This window comes from Drosophila simulans, chromosome X (genome assembly GCF_016746395.2).
Source record: "Drosophila simulans strain w501 chromosome X, Prin_Dsim_3.1, whole genome shotgun sequence".
Taxonomy (NCBI): domain Eukaryota; kingdom Metazoa; phylum Arthropoda; class Insecta; order Diptera; family Drosophilidae; genus Drosophila; species Drosophila simulans.
Genome location: NC_052525.2, coordinates 11,623,648 through 11,639,752, shown reverse-complemented (window position 1 = coordinate 11,639,752; position 16,105 = coordinate 11,623,648). Strand labels below are relative to the sequence as shown.

Sequence of the window (16,105 nt, the reverse complement as noted above, 5' to 3'; positions counted from 1 at the left end):
GCATATGAAACTGTAATACAAATATTGCGCATACCAGAGAACTGCAGCCCGCCACTCGCACTCTACGTCCACCCGATAAACACTCGGTACTCTAGGCACCCCGTTTTTTTTGACACCCTACTTGCGGCAACACAAAATACTCGAGTGTTTTACCGACGTTGTGTTTTTGTTACGAGTAAAAAAACCACCCGAGGCCTGCTGCGCAAGAGCCGTTTGGGTGAGTGGACGCACAGTCAACGATCGGCCGCACGTCATTTTTTGTATGCGGGCTGCAGTTCTCTGGTCATTTTTTGTACGCCTAAAATTTGTATGGGAGGAAGCGTGACGGGTATAAGAAATGAAGGGTAAAAGGGAATACCCAAGAAAAATTTCGTGCTCACGTCTTTGATGGACTCAAAGGGTGCCACCCGTTTCGAATCATTCCGTTATTTATTTTTCACACGTCGCTACCTGAATACTCTAATGACAAATATTCTTATATAAAGTAATTTTTGAAATGAATTTTGTGACATTATGTACTATTATTTTTACTATAATCTATATTTAAATAATAATAACGTTATTAATATATATAATATATAATAATATATAATATAATATATATATATATATATTATATTAATAATATATAATATAATAAAATATTATATAATATATATAATTAATAATAATAATAATAATAATATATAATAATAAGATGAAGGGCATTTTACAAAGTATTCGACAAAGTCTAGAGCCACGCCGAAAGAATAGTGTGTAAACGTATGGAGTGTAAAACGCATGGAGTTACGCATCTTGTCTGTGACTCGATTACCTACGAGACCACTCGAGTATTTTTGGAAACACCCGAGTATTTTTGGAAACACCCATGTGTTTAACGGTATACCCACAAGTGTTTTTCTCACTCATCCCTTTTTAGGCAGTGTGTGATCGGCACCCGCGACGCGGAGCACCGTATTGATTCGGGTGCGCGCACAACGGGGTGTCTTGTCTACATGTTCAGATTTATACTGTGTGTTTGTAAGTACCCGCGATGTGCGTGGCGGGTAGCACCCGCACACAAAATTGTAGGGTGTGAGTCGAGTGGTAAAAAAGTGCCACCCTTGCAGTTCTCTGGCGCATACGCCACATTGGCCCAGTGGCCACAGGAACTGCCCCCAATATCCAGCTGCCAGCTTCTAGCTTCCAGCATCCAGCTTCGCAATCTTACCGGCCAAAAAGGCGATCAAAAGTCGACGTCAAATGCCAGGCCACATATTGGTAACCAAACTGTAGACATATATAACTGGCTCAGGTAACCAAACGGGTCAAAATGTTATTTACTTTTTCGAGCAAGTTTCCTTAAAGGTGCAGCATACACATAAATTGCCAAAAATTGAACGCAAGACGTACGTATTTATTGTTTAGGCGAATGGCCAAAAAATAAAAGAAAGAGAACATTTTCATGGCCTGCAGGCAGGTCGGAAGCTTCGAAACTTTCCGAACGGATATTGCAGATTGGGTGTTCGAGTGGAAATAGGCAAAAAAAAAAAAAAAAAACATTTGAAAATTCCCAATCGCTTAAAGTTGGTTGTCAACATAGCTGGGTTTGTAAGGCAAATATTAAAAATTACTTGTTTATGCTTAGTATGCAATTTTAGTTATAGTTTTTGGGCTTATCGGTGACCAAAAAAAAAAAGGCTGGCGCTTAAAGTGGCATCATGGAATTGGGTCACTGCCCATTTGATCGGCGGATCCCAGTGACATTTTGTGATCCACTTGGCCATTTCCAATTCTCCGCATCACTGCCAAAGCCAAAAATCATAATTGATTCAGTTTTAATTGCTGCAGCAGCACAAACGCAGCAAGAAAAAAAAAATGAAACAGAAAAACGCTGAAAAAAAGCGGAGAAATAAAGCAAGACAAATGAAGAAAAAAATGCAGCAAAAGGCCCAAAAGCGACAGGCCAAAAGCAACGATCGATTTCATGCCAGTCCGACCCCTTCTGCTCCAGCTCCTGCTCCTGCTCCAGCTCCTGCCCACTCTGCGCCCATGAATCTGCTGCAGTTGAATCAAATTTAATATTGGCGTGTCACGTGAATTTAACTGTGCCAAGCTGACATTTTGCTGGCTCTCATTTCACGTTAGATTGCACAAAAATAAAAAATAGAAGAAATGCCAGCGATGTGGAAAACGGCAAAAAACTATGAATGAAGATATAAGCGAGCCGAACAACAAAAATGCAAATAATGGGACAAAGTAAAACATGCATTTCTTATTGGCCCAAAAGCACAGGGGGGATTTCATAACCACCTGCCAAACGCAAATCCGAGATCAATTTTAAAGCTGGTCACACTTTATGCTTAGAATGTGAAAAATGTTGAGCTATTTTTTAGTTTATATTATTTGAAATGCAAGTTTTAAGCTCTAAACTTGTAATCATTTTTATTACTTTCATTTTCCATTTAATCCACACACATTTTTTTCTCAAAAATTCCATTTAGATTTCACTTTCGTTTTCATCCTCGTTGAACCAGACCAAAAGTTAACTCTTAAATCTTGGCCTAATGCACCACGCCCCCAAAACCAATAAACTCCCACTCGACAACAATTTCGCACGCTCTCTTTCTTCGGCCACTCGCCATCTCTCCGTCTCTCTCTCTCTCTCTGTGCCATTAAGTGCAACACAAGGACGTGGATGACATTGCTACTCGCGCATTTTGGCCACTTAAGAGTGGGTGGAAAAGTGGGTGGGCATGGCAGCGGAAGGGAGAGGGCCAGCTGCGAGTGGGCGAGATGGGTATACCGAAGGTGAACTGCGGCTGACTGCAAGGGCAATAAATATCAAAGCATTTGTTTGCCGTCAAAGCCAACAGAGGCTGTGAAGATTCACGCCCACGTTCAAGCCGATGGCCAGAAGTCCGCCCACTTGCCACGCCCGCCCATCCCATCAGTTGTGCGGAGACAGTAGAAGCACTGAGAAAAATTACATTTACATTTCGCATTGGTGTTTGGAATAAATTAAGCAAATTAATATATTAATTAACTCATCTAGTAGAAAATTTCAATATTTCTCCACCTTATTTGTATTTTAAAGTGAAACATTAAATGTTTTTTTTCAGTGCACTCACACACATTCCTCCAAGTCACTGGCCAAGTAGCAGTCATTGTAACAGCAACAGTAGCAGTCGCAGTCACGTGCAGCGTAATTTGCACATTTAACATTTAAAAGCATTCCATGGAACACGAAGGCGTATACGCAATAAATTTTACGACCCGCCATTAGATACATGGCCTACCTATACATTATATATATATATGCATATATACATGGGACCTATAGGTAGTCCCATGGGCAGCGGACGAGGGGGGGGAATCGGTAGAGCGAGTGGCAGGTCCCCCAGGTTAATGATAAATTGACTTAATTACTGATGTGCCAAGCAGCTGAAATACAATTATGAATGATTTGCATGTACTGCATTTTCTTTTCAAAGCGTCCAACGGGCAGGGAAAACTGAGTCCTAACACGAATAATAGCCAGGAAAATAGTAGAAATTAAATGTGAATTTTTAGCATTAGAATTTTGGAATTTATGAGTGTGCTTGAATGAGTTTAAATATAAATTTTGGGTTACATGTTACATACTATAAGCAAAAGAACAATTAAGCTAAGATATTTTTTATGAACTATATGTTTTCGTACACAACATAAATCTGAAAATTTCAGGACTCACTTCATACAAAAATAAACAAAAATGTGGCTTAAAAAACAATGTATAAAGTTACCAATTTCACTGAGCTCCCATCCGAATAATTCGTAATACCTCAATAGGTGTGCTAGCGTATGTGATGATGTTTACTCACGCAAACCGAAAAGTTGCCCAAACACGAAGTAAATATTTCCATTATTTGCCAACATTTCTGGACCATATCCGACGAGATGGCTTTCATCAGCAGTTCGAGCACGTTCTCCACAACGAAGCGAACTGTATTTCTTGTTTTATGTGCGAGAGAGCCAAACACCAGCGACATATAATTGAATCCATATTCCTAATGACTGTACGCCCGAGTGCGTCCTCTTGAGTCGAGATCCTTTACACCCCCTCCCATACTATAGTCGTACCTTTTGCAGGATACCGATTACGATATGGCCAAAAAAAAAAAAAGAAGAAGAAAGAAACCCCCATCCCTGGAGCCCTTGTTGGTAGCCGATTTTTGGCCCACTAAGCAGGCTGGCTAGAAACACGTGCCAAAATAGAAATCAACTTTGGCAAGTTCCGTTTTCCATTTCGTATGCAACATGCGATGTTGGAAGCAGTAACAACCTGCAACATTTTTGAACAATTTAATTTATTTATTTTGTCACATTTTTGTTGTCGCAGTCAGCTGGCCTGACATGGGTCCTTCGTCCTTAGTCCTTACTGGCAATTCTCTGCCTCCGTTTCTGTTTCAGTAACTGTTTCAGTTGGTGTTTCTGTTTCAGTTGCCTTTGCTGTTCCTGTCCTGTCCCAGATCGAAACGCACTGATAGGCGCTGTCAGTCAGAGGCGAACGGATTTCGCCACCGGATGGCAGGCCGGTCGATAGCGCCGGCTAATCGGGTCCACCCCAAAAACCAAAGGCAACAGCGAAGGCCCCACTCAAATTGAAGAGCCACACCAACCAACCACCCACCCCCATCACACACACACAAACACACATGTCCGTATAAGTAGGTAGCAATACCATGCCCGTTGCGACTGCCCACTGGATTCAATTAAGTTCACGAGTCTTGAGCAATTATTGCAGCAGACTCTAGACATTTGGCAAAAAAAAACAAAAAAAAAGTATCTGAAATCCGCACTGAGATTGAAGTGCTTGTGGACGAGAGAATGTCCTGTTGATGCGGAGGAAGGGAGAAAATCAACGATTTTTAGCTTGTTTTAAAATATCAAATTCATTACAATGAAATACATTTATAAAACACGTTATTCTGTTTCCAATTTGTTAACTAAAATATCGCATTGTTCGTGCTTATAGCTTTTTTTCTATAATTAAAATAAATGAAAGGGCAAGTATTTTTAGTTCAAGTGCCTTAATTAGCAAACATGACCCATTCTAATGTCAAACTAATTGTGCCACTTACGTGGGTAATTAAGCGGTAATTGGTTGCCACCTGTATAAGTACGTTTCCAAAATGATGGTATTTAATTACGTGGCAGCTTATCAACATTTAATTATATATGAAATCTAAAAAAAAAAAAACAAGATTGTACCATTTATGATTGCGCAGCTTAACTCATTTTTTATGTTAGCCAGCCCGGGGGGGAATTAGTCTTATCTCTTGGTCTTTTGTTCATTTAAAATTCCCGACATTTCTGGCACACATTGCTTTGAAGGCGATTAATTTTTGTGCTGAGAAAAGGGAACATTTTCCCTTTGCACACACATAAATTTGCACCCCCTTTTTTGTGTGGCACATCGCATTGCGCACTCGGCTGGTTAATTATGGTGAAAATATTTCACTAATTAGATCATTTAACATTTTCTATGCATTTTAATAAGCATTTTCAGGGCGAGAGATGACGTTCCCCTGTCGTCGGACCCTTTAACCCTTATCATATAAATCGTTGGAGCTGCTTAACCCACCCCCCCTCCCCTTTTTGCATTGCCATTTTCCTTCGCACAACCGCCGTGGAAAACGGAAAACTGTCTGTGTTTGTGAGTGTTGGTCCTGTAATTTATTTATGGCCACATAATAAATCTGTGCATAAGACATTCCCTGACCACTGGTCAAGATGGCAAACGGGGGTTGGAGGGAAGGGGATGGTGAATGGGGGCTGGGAGATGGGGCATGGAGGATGGGGTCTATAAATGGGCGGATCGGGCGGCTATATCCTTATGTGCGCCTGCCTTATGCTCGCTGTTTCCCTTTTAATGTTTTTCCTTCTCCGTTGCCATACTTTATTGCAGTGTCATTTGCGCAAACTGTTGTTAATAGCCTTGTGGCGACACCACGCCCCCTTTCCCAACGCCCCTTTTGCTTTTCCGCTAGATCTGCCCGATGGATTTGACCTATCCGAGCTACTTTCTCATTGCCCAGCAATCTGCTGTGCTTTTATTAAATTGAAGTTGAAAGCTATCTGTCTGTGAAATGCTCCAGTTTAAAATCTCCTCGAGTACTTATTACATTTTTAAAATGAGAAATAGTTTGTAAATTAACCTTAAACTAATGCACATTCTACAATGCGTTTTAATTGCATTGATTATAATTGCCAAAGCACGATTTAAGTAGCTGCGTTGATCTGTGCGAATATTTTTAAAATGTATATTAATTTGTATCCTTTTACTGCCTTTTACTGACTTTTCCCACCTCGATTTTCCTATCAACCTGCGCGATTAACTCCGTTTCATTAAATCCCCCCAATTACTTTTTCCGGATTCGCTTCATTGAGACTCCAGCACTTACCCTTAAATGGAATTTACTGGCTTTTTCATAGAAGTGTTGCCTCATTTGATTCGTAACCAAAATCAATAATGAGCTGTAACTAATTCTGCTTAGTCAGTCGAAGGCGTCAATGGAAAAGGCAAAAGCGGGTGGTGGTGCGATATATATATATATATATATATATATATATATAGATATAAATATATATATGTGCGTATTCTTTGTGCAGCCTACCACTCGGTGGCCTTTTGTTAATGGTAATGATAATGACGATGCCAAAACCCCATCATCCCTATCATGCTCATTATCATTATCATTCCGGTTAACTGTGCTCGGCTGTTGGTAGTCCCCGATGAGTTTTCAGGTCATTTCGTTTGGCTTTGAGGCTGGACTTTGGTCAGATTTGGGTGTCTGGGTGATTGGGAATGTGTGCTTTGGGTCAAGTATACTCGCAGTGCACACATTTTGCGGCTAAGCTGACTTACAAAGGCCTAAACAGAGCTGCTTTGTGTTGACTTAAGGCGCTTTAAAGGCTCAGGATCAATATGATACCGCACACGCACACACACACACACACACACACACACACACACACAGCCATTGAATCAACAGGAAATAATCTCCTTAATGCACTCGCATCAATATTTTTACTGCCCCCGAGGACTCGGAAAATATCATCCAATTAATCCCCGCCCCGCGCCCTCTATTCCAGTTGATCCTTAAAGTGGGCAGCAGCCACACTTCAAGACACTTTGACAGGTCACCGAATAATTGATATGATTTTTTAATGAATTTTCTTGCGTAAAGTTTTCGCTCACTCATTTGTAACTTTGCGTTTTGGGTGGCATTTTCTTGGCGTACTACAGCAACCACACCTTATTTTATTTTCACACTTTTAGCTTTTGTTTGTTTGATTTATATGCATGGCAGCTTAATGGGGGAAAGCCAACGGGTTGACAACTGTAAATTTTCCACATCGGAATTAAGTTTTCCGCAGTTCTTGGACTTTTAGTAAGACTTAAGAGGGATGAGACCGTGTCACTTTGGTAAGTTATTACTGCATTACAATATTATCCGGAAGATTGCTATTTTTCATAGCACGTAATACTAAAATAAATCTATATTTTTTTCTGATTATTTTGCCGCTTTCTGATTATTTTGTAAGTCCCTGCAGACCGAATGCAAAATTGAATCCCGCTCCCACCTCTCTAGCATGTAATTATAATTCAACTTGAATTGATTTCCACTTGTTTTCCGGACCAAATCGAAACCCATTGAGTTTGCCATCCGTCGACGGAAAAGGGATGAAAATTCCGGCAGGGATTACGTATAAAGCGCCAAAGAGTGAACCGACATTTTACGACTTCATTTGCCGCGTTACGTGATAGTGCAAGTACACAAATAATCAACAGCAAACCAAAAATAAAATAAATAAAAAAAGTAAAACTGAAATGTAAAAAAAAAAAAAAAATGAAAGGGAAGGAAAGCCAACAATAAACAAAAAACAATCAAATGAAAAGGCCCAAAGCAACAGCGTACAATTCTCGTTGCGTAAAAGTTGAATCCACGACAGGTTGCAAATGAAATGGCAACGGGGCAGCGGAAGTTGAGGCCGGTTAAAGGGAATTTAAGTTAAACATAAACGCAAACGGAAATAAGCAGCAAAAACAGCGGCAAACATTTTTAGCGTTTTCTGGCACGCGATTTCCGCGAAAGTTGCAAAAACAACAGCAATTGAGAAAGTGTTTTGCCAGCGGGGAATCGACTGACGGATGATCTATGGTGCCCCCAAATGTATGCTACGCTTTCTTCACGCAACCAATTCGTGCGAAAGTGTTTATTATCATTATGATAATATGGCCAGATAGAGGTATTTCATATTATTTGACAGTTTGATTAATTTGGGAATTGAATTTGGGAAAGAATTCATCTTGCGTTCGGTATAAATTGCAATTCATATTCAAAAGATATAAAGATATAAAAAAAATTTATATAATTCATATAAAAACCAATTCACAAACAGAAGCCCGCACAAATACATAAATACTGCAGTACTTTATAACAACTGCATCATATTGGCTATTGGTACCAAGCTACCCCGAATTACCCTGCAAATTATCTGGCAAATAAAGCATAAATCCAAAGCCCTTTCGCCAATATCAATACAACTGAAACGGGAACTGGGATCATAGATACGTAAAGTGCATTTGCAGATATATGTATGTTTATTTGTGTGTTCACGCCACGTGAGTGTGTGTGTGTGTGTGTGTATATGTGTGGTTGTGTGTGTCTAGCACACTGACACACTGGAAAGATGCCAAAAGCGGAGCCGCAGAAAATAAACAAAAATTGCTGCACAAAGCGAAAGAGCAAGTATGAAAGCGAAACGAAAACAAAAGAGTTTGCCCAAAAGCAAAGGAGAGAACGAGGGAAAGGGATGCCAAGAAAGAAGTACAAATATAGAAGAATAAAAATAAACAAAGAGAACACGCAAACAGAAAGTAAAGTGTATTTATTTTTTTTAACTTTATCAATGGGTCATTCAAAGTCGTAATATCAAAATGTGCCTACGTACTTTAAAATTAAGTATTAAAACAGTATCAAATATTTGCAAATAAACGATTATATTTACCTAGTGCTTATGTTAAATTAGCGAAATTTTGCATTTCCATTCAAATGTGCTAGATACCATAAATTATTAAAGTGCAGCCCACAGATTATTGAACCCAGTTATGATGCCAAGACTCCAGTAACTTCAAATCCTCATTGGCCAGTTCGTAGAAACAGCAAATATGTGGAACCTTTATGGGTAATCCCACCTTGTTTGCACAATGAAAGTGATTACACACAATTAACGCTAATTTGCTTCCAATTTATATGGTCTCAAATGCCTTAGCTTTGAATTCGAGCGAAAACCATCCCGAAATGCTGGCTCTTGCTGTGCATTTGGGCTTTTAAGTTATATACACACAAGGCTTTCAATTACAGCTCGTCAATTAAGGTACGTTTAATTAAAACTAATTGTACGAAACTATAACCCTCAGCTAAGGGTGCAAATTCAAAGATTCAACACTTAAAAAGGAAATTCAGATTCTATCGATAACTGATATCTGAGTTGGGGAGATAGCTTACATAACTTATTGATGCACTTCTTAGTACAGTTGTGCTAGCAATCAATTTAGCTGACACTGCAGCCCCAGTAATCGATATGCCCAATGCTATCGATAAATTACCCTGGCGCGCTGGGTCCGATTCAACTGGTACAGTTGTGCTCGGCACACTTAGTCAGTCCGTCACTCATTGAATGCTTTGGGAAATCTTTTTGAGAGCCAGTGCTGTCAATAACGGTGGCTTGGGCTTCCAGATTTCTCCCTTCCGAAAACGCTGCACATGACAAAGGAAATTTCGTGGATTTTTTTTTTCTCGATCCCGTTTTGTTTTGTTGGCCAAATGTTAGCGGGTTGTACTACCTCGATATCCCTAAACTACTTCTGAAAACTCCGCCAACTGTCTGCGTTTTTTTTTTCTGTTTTTTTTTTTTTTTTTTTGGACGTCACGACCGTAACGTAAAAGCGGCGCGTGCTCGGCTGCAACACACTCACACTCTCAGTGAAACACCGATGCTGTTTCCTGTTTTTTTTTTTTCTCTACTTTCTCCGCTTCGTAAAATTTTCCTGGTATATGTACATTTACCGTTATTTCCATTCGCATTCAGTTGAGAAAGGTATTAAGCCGGAAAAACACGTTGCACATCGATGTACGAACGTATCTATGTGATCGTTTGCCGTTTGTACACATAAAGAATATGATAACTATTCAAATGTAATGATTCAAATTAATTGTAACCGATTGAAATTCTTTTAGTTAGAATTATACATAAGTATTTGTGAAAAAGTGTTGATATTATAAACAAAAAGTAACTGCAGGCACATTTATTTCTCGCTGTGTATGGCTGAACATGTGTGAGTGGATAATATTCCTTGGTGGCCAGCGAGGCGATGGCACGTGTATTTACGTGAAGTCAACGTAGCCATACCTGAGAGATTCGCCAGGACAGTCGTTTCTCCTCAGGAAAAGTCGGTGGAAGTGGGCCAAGAGCAAGCGGGGAATTCCCGAGGGAGGTAGCGGAAGGACAGGTTGCCTCAAATGTTGGCCAAAATCAAATGAAATTAGCGTCGCAGTCGGTGCCGAGATGATTTCAAGATGGTATGCGACAGATATATACATACATACATATATACTAGACACTGGATAGTAGACGGTGCGGCGATGGGCGGTCACAAGTTAATTAAAAGTGAAGTCAGCACTGAAATTAGTTAATTAATATTAAATTCAATTTGAGGCGTCGGGCCTGGTACAATTGAGTTATCAAACGAGCGCCTCGGGTCTTCCGTTTTCGCGCCGAACGTGACACTATTAAAATGAAAGGAATGCCCAATGTCCTTTCCACTGTAAAATGAGGAACGTGTTCGCCGGACTCATGAATCTCATTTGGTTGAAGAAAAACCGGAGAAGGACCAAAAAAAAAAAACAAAAAAAAGTAGCTGGACAATCTCATGATCGCAAATTAAGCTGTTGGCTAAAAAAAAAAAACGTTACACGCAATCAGCCGCTTGAATTTAAGAGGATGTTCGGGATTTGAAATTAGACTAAGCTGCTTATTTCAACTTTTGCCTAATCTGTCTTGCGAATTGTGTGCAAGCATATTAATAGCATATTAAATCACCTATTTATGCTGCAACTTTCCAAGCACAATATGCAAAAGTTTAGCTGCTGATTGAAAACAATTACCATTCGTTTAGCTGCAAGGTTCGAAATTTCCGGCACAATGTGGCACACATCTCACCGTAATTTGTTAGAAATGCACATTTGCAATTAACCAATGAACCGAAAGGATAACTAGCATCTTGAAACCATCAATTAGGATCGCCCACTTGCGGTTACTCATCTTCGCCAAAAGTCCACATATACCATACATATATATATAAATATTATATATATACATTTGGGCACACATCCATTTGCATTCCATGGCCATGAATCTGCAGGCGAGGTTCATGCCTAATCTTATTTACCCTTGGAGCCCGAATGTATGTAAATTTTGCAATTTGAGCACGATAACAAGGTTGATTGCGGCCGATGGCTTAATTCCCATTACACAGAAATGGGTACTAATAAAAAAAAGGAGGAAAATTAAAAAATGTCGGAGTAAAAAGTGAAATGTTTACAACCATTGAGAGCATGCTATCTGCAATCTGCAATCTGCGTGCAAATGCACTTTGCTTGTAGAACAAAATCAGTGCCGGCACAAGATCCATTAAAGAAATCCCCATGCTAAATCCAAGGTAGAAGCTCGGCACCTCCAGGAGGGAATCTGCCACGTGTCCCGTGCCGACTGAGCCACAGGCTAAGCTAAGCATAAAAAGTGGCACCTCGCAACGTGCAACATCGGTCGGCTATGTGCAACATCAGTAAAAGTCCGCGGCAACATCAAAAGCTCAGACACAGAAGCGCAGAGAAAATACTACAGAAAATCTATCATTTTCTAAGAAACATTTTAACAAACAATTAATTTCAAATGGAAAATCATTACAACCAATGCAGCGTAATTAAGATATATCAATTAAAGTTCATTATTATATATTTAATATTTATATCACAAGAATCGACTTAACTTCTAAAATACCTACAGCTATTTGTTGAATAGAAAATGCTAAAACAAAAGTAAAAAATAAAACACTAATTGCACACACAGAATTATTAGTAATTTTTTTAAATAATATTCAGCAACACAATCATCAATTGTTGAACCACACAAGATATTCAATCCGACTTTAAGGGCAATTTGCTCGAAAACAATAAGCCAAACACAAGTGGCATGTATAACAACAAAAAAAAACCAATTAAATTTGTTGCAATCAGAAGAGAAAAAAATATTATATAAATGTTTTGCTTGGAATGCTTTTTTGAATCAAATGCAAATGCACAAAAAATATAAAGTAATAGTTGCAACAAAAACGAAATGCAAATGTGACTTAAATTGATGCAACAATAACATCTTTCATTTTTTTTATAAAAAATTCAATGGCCAAGAGCAAATGGTGTAATTGGATATACATAGATATACATAAATATATGCAAAGTGATAACAAAAAAAAAATATATAAACAAAAATATGCAACATTTAAAACTTAAGAAGACCAGCAGCCAGCTTAAAGTAAATCAATGTTAAATAAAAATGTATGCATTAAACATGTAAATAGTTTTCATTCTGCAGCTACAGAATCAACAGACAAAGCTGTCGTAAAACAGAAGAAAATCGATGACAGGTAAAAAGCGGAACAGAATTCCTCAAATTCAGTAAGTAAAATATAAATAAATAAAAGAAGCTTTGAACGAGCAGCAGCGTAGTAAACAAAACTGAGTCCCATTGTTTACCATTTGCTGCAATTATTATTTAATTTTTTTCGCTTGCACATTGCACTGTGTTCCTGTGCATTTTTCCATTTTTCTTTGTGGCAACAAAAATGCAACCCACCCACAGTGCTGCACTCGATGTTGGTTGTCAAAGGAAGTGGTGCAGCCAATCTGCAAGCCCCGATCCCCGATCCCCAATCACCAATCCCCTCCAGAAAGTGCCCAGTCCAGCGCCACTGTCAATACATTGAGCATTTCGCCTCGCTCAAGTTGTCGTGGCCCCCTATAGTTATCATAAATATTTAATTTTCATTTTGCTGGCAATTCTCCGCCCGAGGAGGCAATTCGCCCACTCAACTGGCATCTCTTTATTTTCCGGGCTAATTGAGAGATTATGTAGAAGGCGGGGTAAATATGAAATTTGTATCTCAATCAAAGACGGCAGCTGCAGCTGCAGATCAGAACTTATTTTCCATTTCAAATTAGTTTGCCATCTTGCGAAAGTGTGTGTTTCAGTCAGGCATTTTAGTTGCTTTGGTCGCAATATTGATTTAAATACAAAATGCACAGGCATGTTTATGCACATATTTTTGTTTTGTTTTAATTACTGCATATTTCGGAGCATTTAAGGGGGAATTTGCAAAGGGCACAGTAGAACGAACGAACGAACATTTGTTTGCTTTAATTATAAATAATATTTAATCTAGATATTTCATTCGAATGGTCGCCCCGAATGGTTGTAAGCCGTGTTATTATTATTACTTGTGTTTATTATTATTATTGGCATTTTTGTGCCTCTGCTGCTGCTGTCGCTGCTGCTGCTGCGGCTTAAGTGCATAAATAAACAGATTTTAATTTAATTATTATGAAATTCATTGGCCCCCGGCCGGGCTCCATTATTAACGGCATTCGATTCGGCATCCGATGATGATGGAACTGCCACCGGAGGATGCGGATACCTCCAACTAGGATGTAGTCCATAAATCAGGTATCGTGTAAAATGCTAAATATATCGCCGGCCAAAAACTAGCACACACACACATTCATTCATTCAGTTTGACCTTATTAGCTGCAGTTGACCAAATCGAATTAGACCCCTGGGTGAAAGCGTTTGGCAAACAAATTTTCGATTCGTTTACAGCGGCCATGGCAATTGTGCGGCTCGGTTGATCCCCGGAGTTTTAAGATGGGATATAAATTATATATTTTCATTGCAAAATATGAAGGAAGTATTTCAAATAATTGTTGCATACCATACACAGATTATATTTATTGAAAACTATTAAAATCCCATTTCAATAATCCGATAATAAGTGTGTAACGGCAATTCAACGATTATGATCGGTAATCAGTTTTATTAAGTGACATATTTTTAATTATTACTTTTTAAGTGCTATTCATTTACTGCAATTTCTTTTTAATCACGGCATTTATAATAGTTTATTGTCAATCAATGCCGTAATTTGCACTTACCAACCTCAAACGAAAGCGATAGTGAAACTTAACTACGGCAAGCCGAAGTATGTATACCCTTTCCTTGATATTCAATGCGCTTATTTCCATATTAAGTCTATAGAAATAGATGCTAACGGTTACTTACCTTTTGATGTTGATATTCAAACAAAAATAAAAAGATGACCAAATAATTATTAACCATTTAAATAAATGTATAAAACTGTTAGTTTGGCGGTTACCGCATTCGAATAGTTATGCAATATTATTATTCCATTACTGAATTATGCAATTTTTTCCAAGTGACCCACAGCAAATGTTAATTAACCAAAAAAACCAAGAATCGAAATAGAATCAATCCATAAAAAAAATGAAAAATTGCTTAATTGGTAACGCACGAGTCCCCAATGAACTTGACAATTTTAATGGAAATGCGAAACCCATTGAATTTCCATTAACCTATCAAATCACGAACCCATTTTTTTGGTAATACGACAGTTTGAAGTGCTCATGTCATGTATTTTCCCTTTTGCTCCGGGCGGCAAATGTTTAATGTTCCTTTCTCGAATTACAAATTAGGCAACCAGCAAGCCCAAAAATGATCTAAAACCCCAATGGGCTCAGCGGAAACCGGAGATCGGATGTAAATATTTCCATAACATTTAAACAATTATTTGACGAAACTTACCTTTCCCAAAAACGAAACGGATATGACACGTGTGATTTGATTTCGGCTTGAAGCGGTGTTTTTTCTTTACTTCCTTCCTTTCTTTTCTTTCTTTTTTTTATTTTTTTTTTATTTGTATGGGCGCTTTTAATATTCACCGGCCATTGCCATTCAATTTGTTTGCCATTTATCAATGGTAACCGAAAACCGACATTGCACACACTCTCCCTCTCTCTCCGTCGGGTATATTCACTCACACACTTTTCACTAGGGTCTCGCCTTGGTTATTTGCTGATTTCGTTATATTTATTCCATTACAAATCGAACCCAAAACAAATAACAAAAATTGAGAAAAAAAATCGAGCAAGTAGCGCAGTCGATTAGTGTGCAAAAAAAAAAAAAAAAAAAAACAATTCAATTCGCGCGAAGAAGTCGACTCACAACAAACAAGAGGAAGACACCGCGAAAGCGACGAAACAACACAGACACCACTATTTCACTTCTGTGGGTCAAATAACACGCATACGCACCGTGGACCGTTGGCCGCCTGAAATACGCATACGCACCGTTGGACCGCTGCTCGACAACTGACGGCGCCGCCGATGCGAAACCGTGCAGATACCGACGTTAACTGCACTCGCCGATATTTTGGCCAGGCGAATGAATCCACACGCACATCCCCCGCACCAAAGCCCGACCGAAGCAGTATCCAAAGTTTACCAAGTTCCCGAGTTGCTGTTTTGTATGTTTTCCACGACCCACGACAACGCACGAAGCGGCAACATTCGGTCTTTGGTCTTTCGGGCCTTTTGCTTTGCCCACCTAGCCACGACACGAAAAGCCAAACACACTCGGCTCTTAGCCATCGTATGCAGTGTGTGCGCATGTCACTAGGCCAAGACAAACTCATCCAGGGCCAACTTACTCAGGCTAAGCCACAAAATTGGCGCGCAATTTCAATTAGTTGATGTCCCTCACACATCCATCCATCGTCGCATTTCTTTCGCACTAACCTCTCCATCCCCCTTCCGAATCTTAGCCGGCTTTCCCAGCTTTTCCGGCTTTTCCGGCCAGACGTCTGTTGCTCTCAACCCCGGCACAAAAGTTTTGGCGGTTTCGGCCAAAATTTCCGACCCTGTTTATCGACGCTTACTCGATTTAATTT

At 39.2% G+C, this 16,105-nt stretch overlaps 1 protein-coding gene across 3 annotated transcripts in view; it reads right to left on the bottom strand.

Annotated features, from left to right (window-relative positions):
• Positions 1-15,603, bottom strand: part of LOC6725770 (teneurin-a) — a 198,599-nt gene extending 182,996 nt beyond the window's left edge. For 2 of the 3 annotated variants that reach the window (XM_039297391.2, XM_044923645.1), the window contains exons 1-2: positions 15,382-15,603; positions 14,962-15,231 (exon numbers count right to left, since the gene is read on the bottom strand). The gene's annotated coding sequence lies outside the window, so the exon portion shown is untranslated. The remainder of the gene's footprint in view (positions 1-14,961; positions 15,232-15,381) is intronic. The other variant, XM_039297392.2, reaches the window with a different exon arrangement.
• Positions 15,604-16,105: the final 502 nt, after the last annotated feature.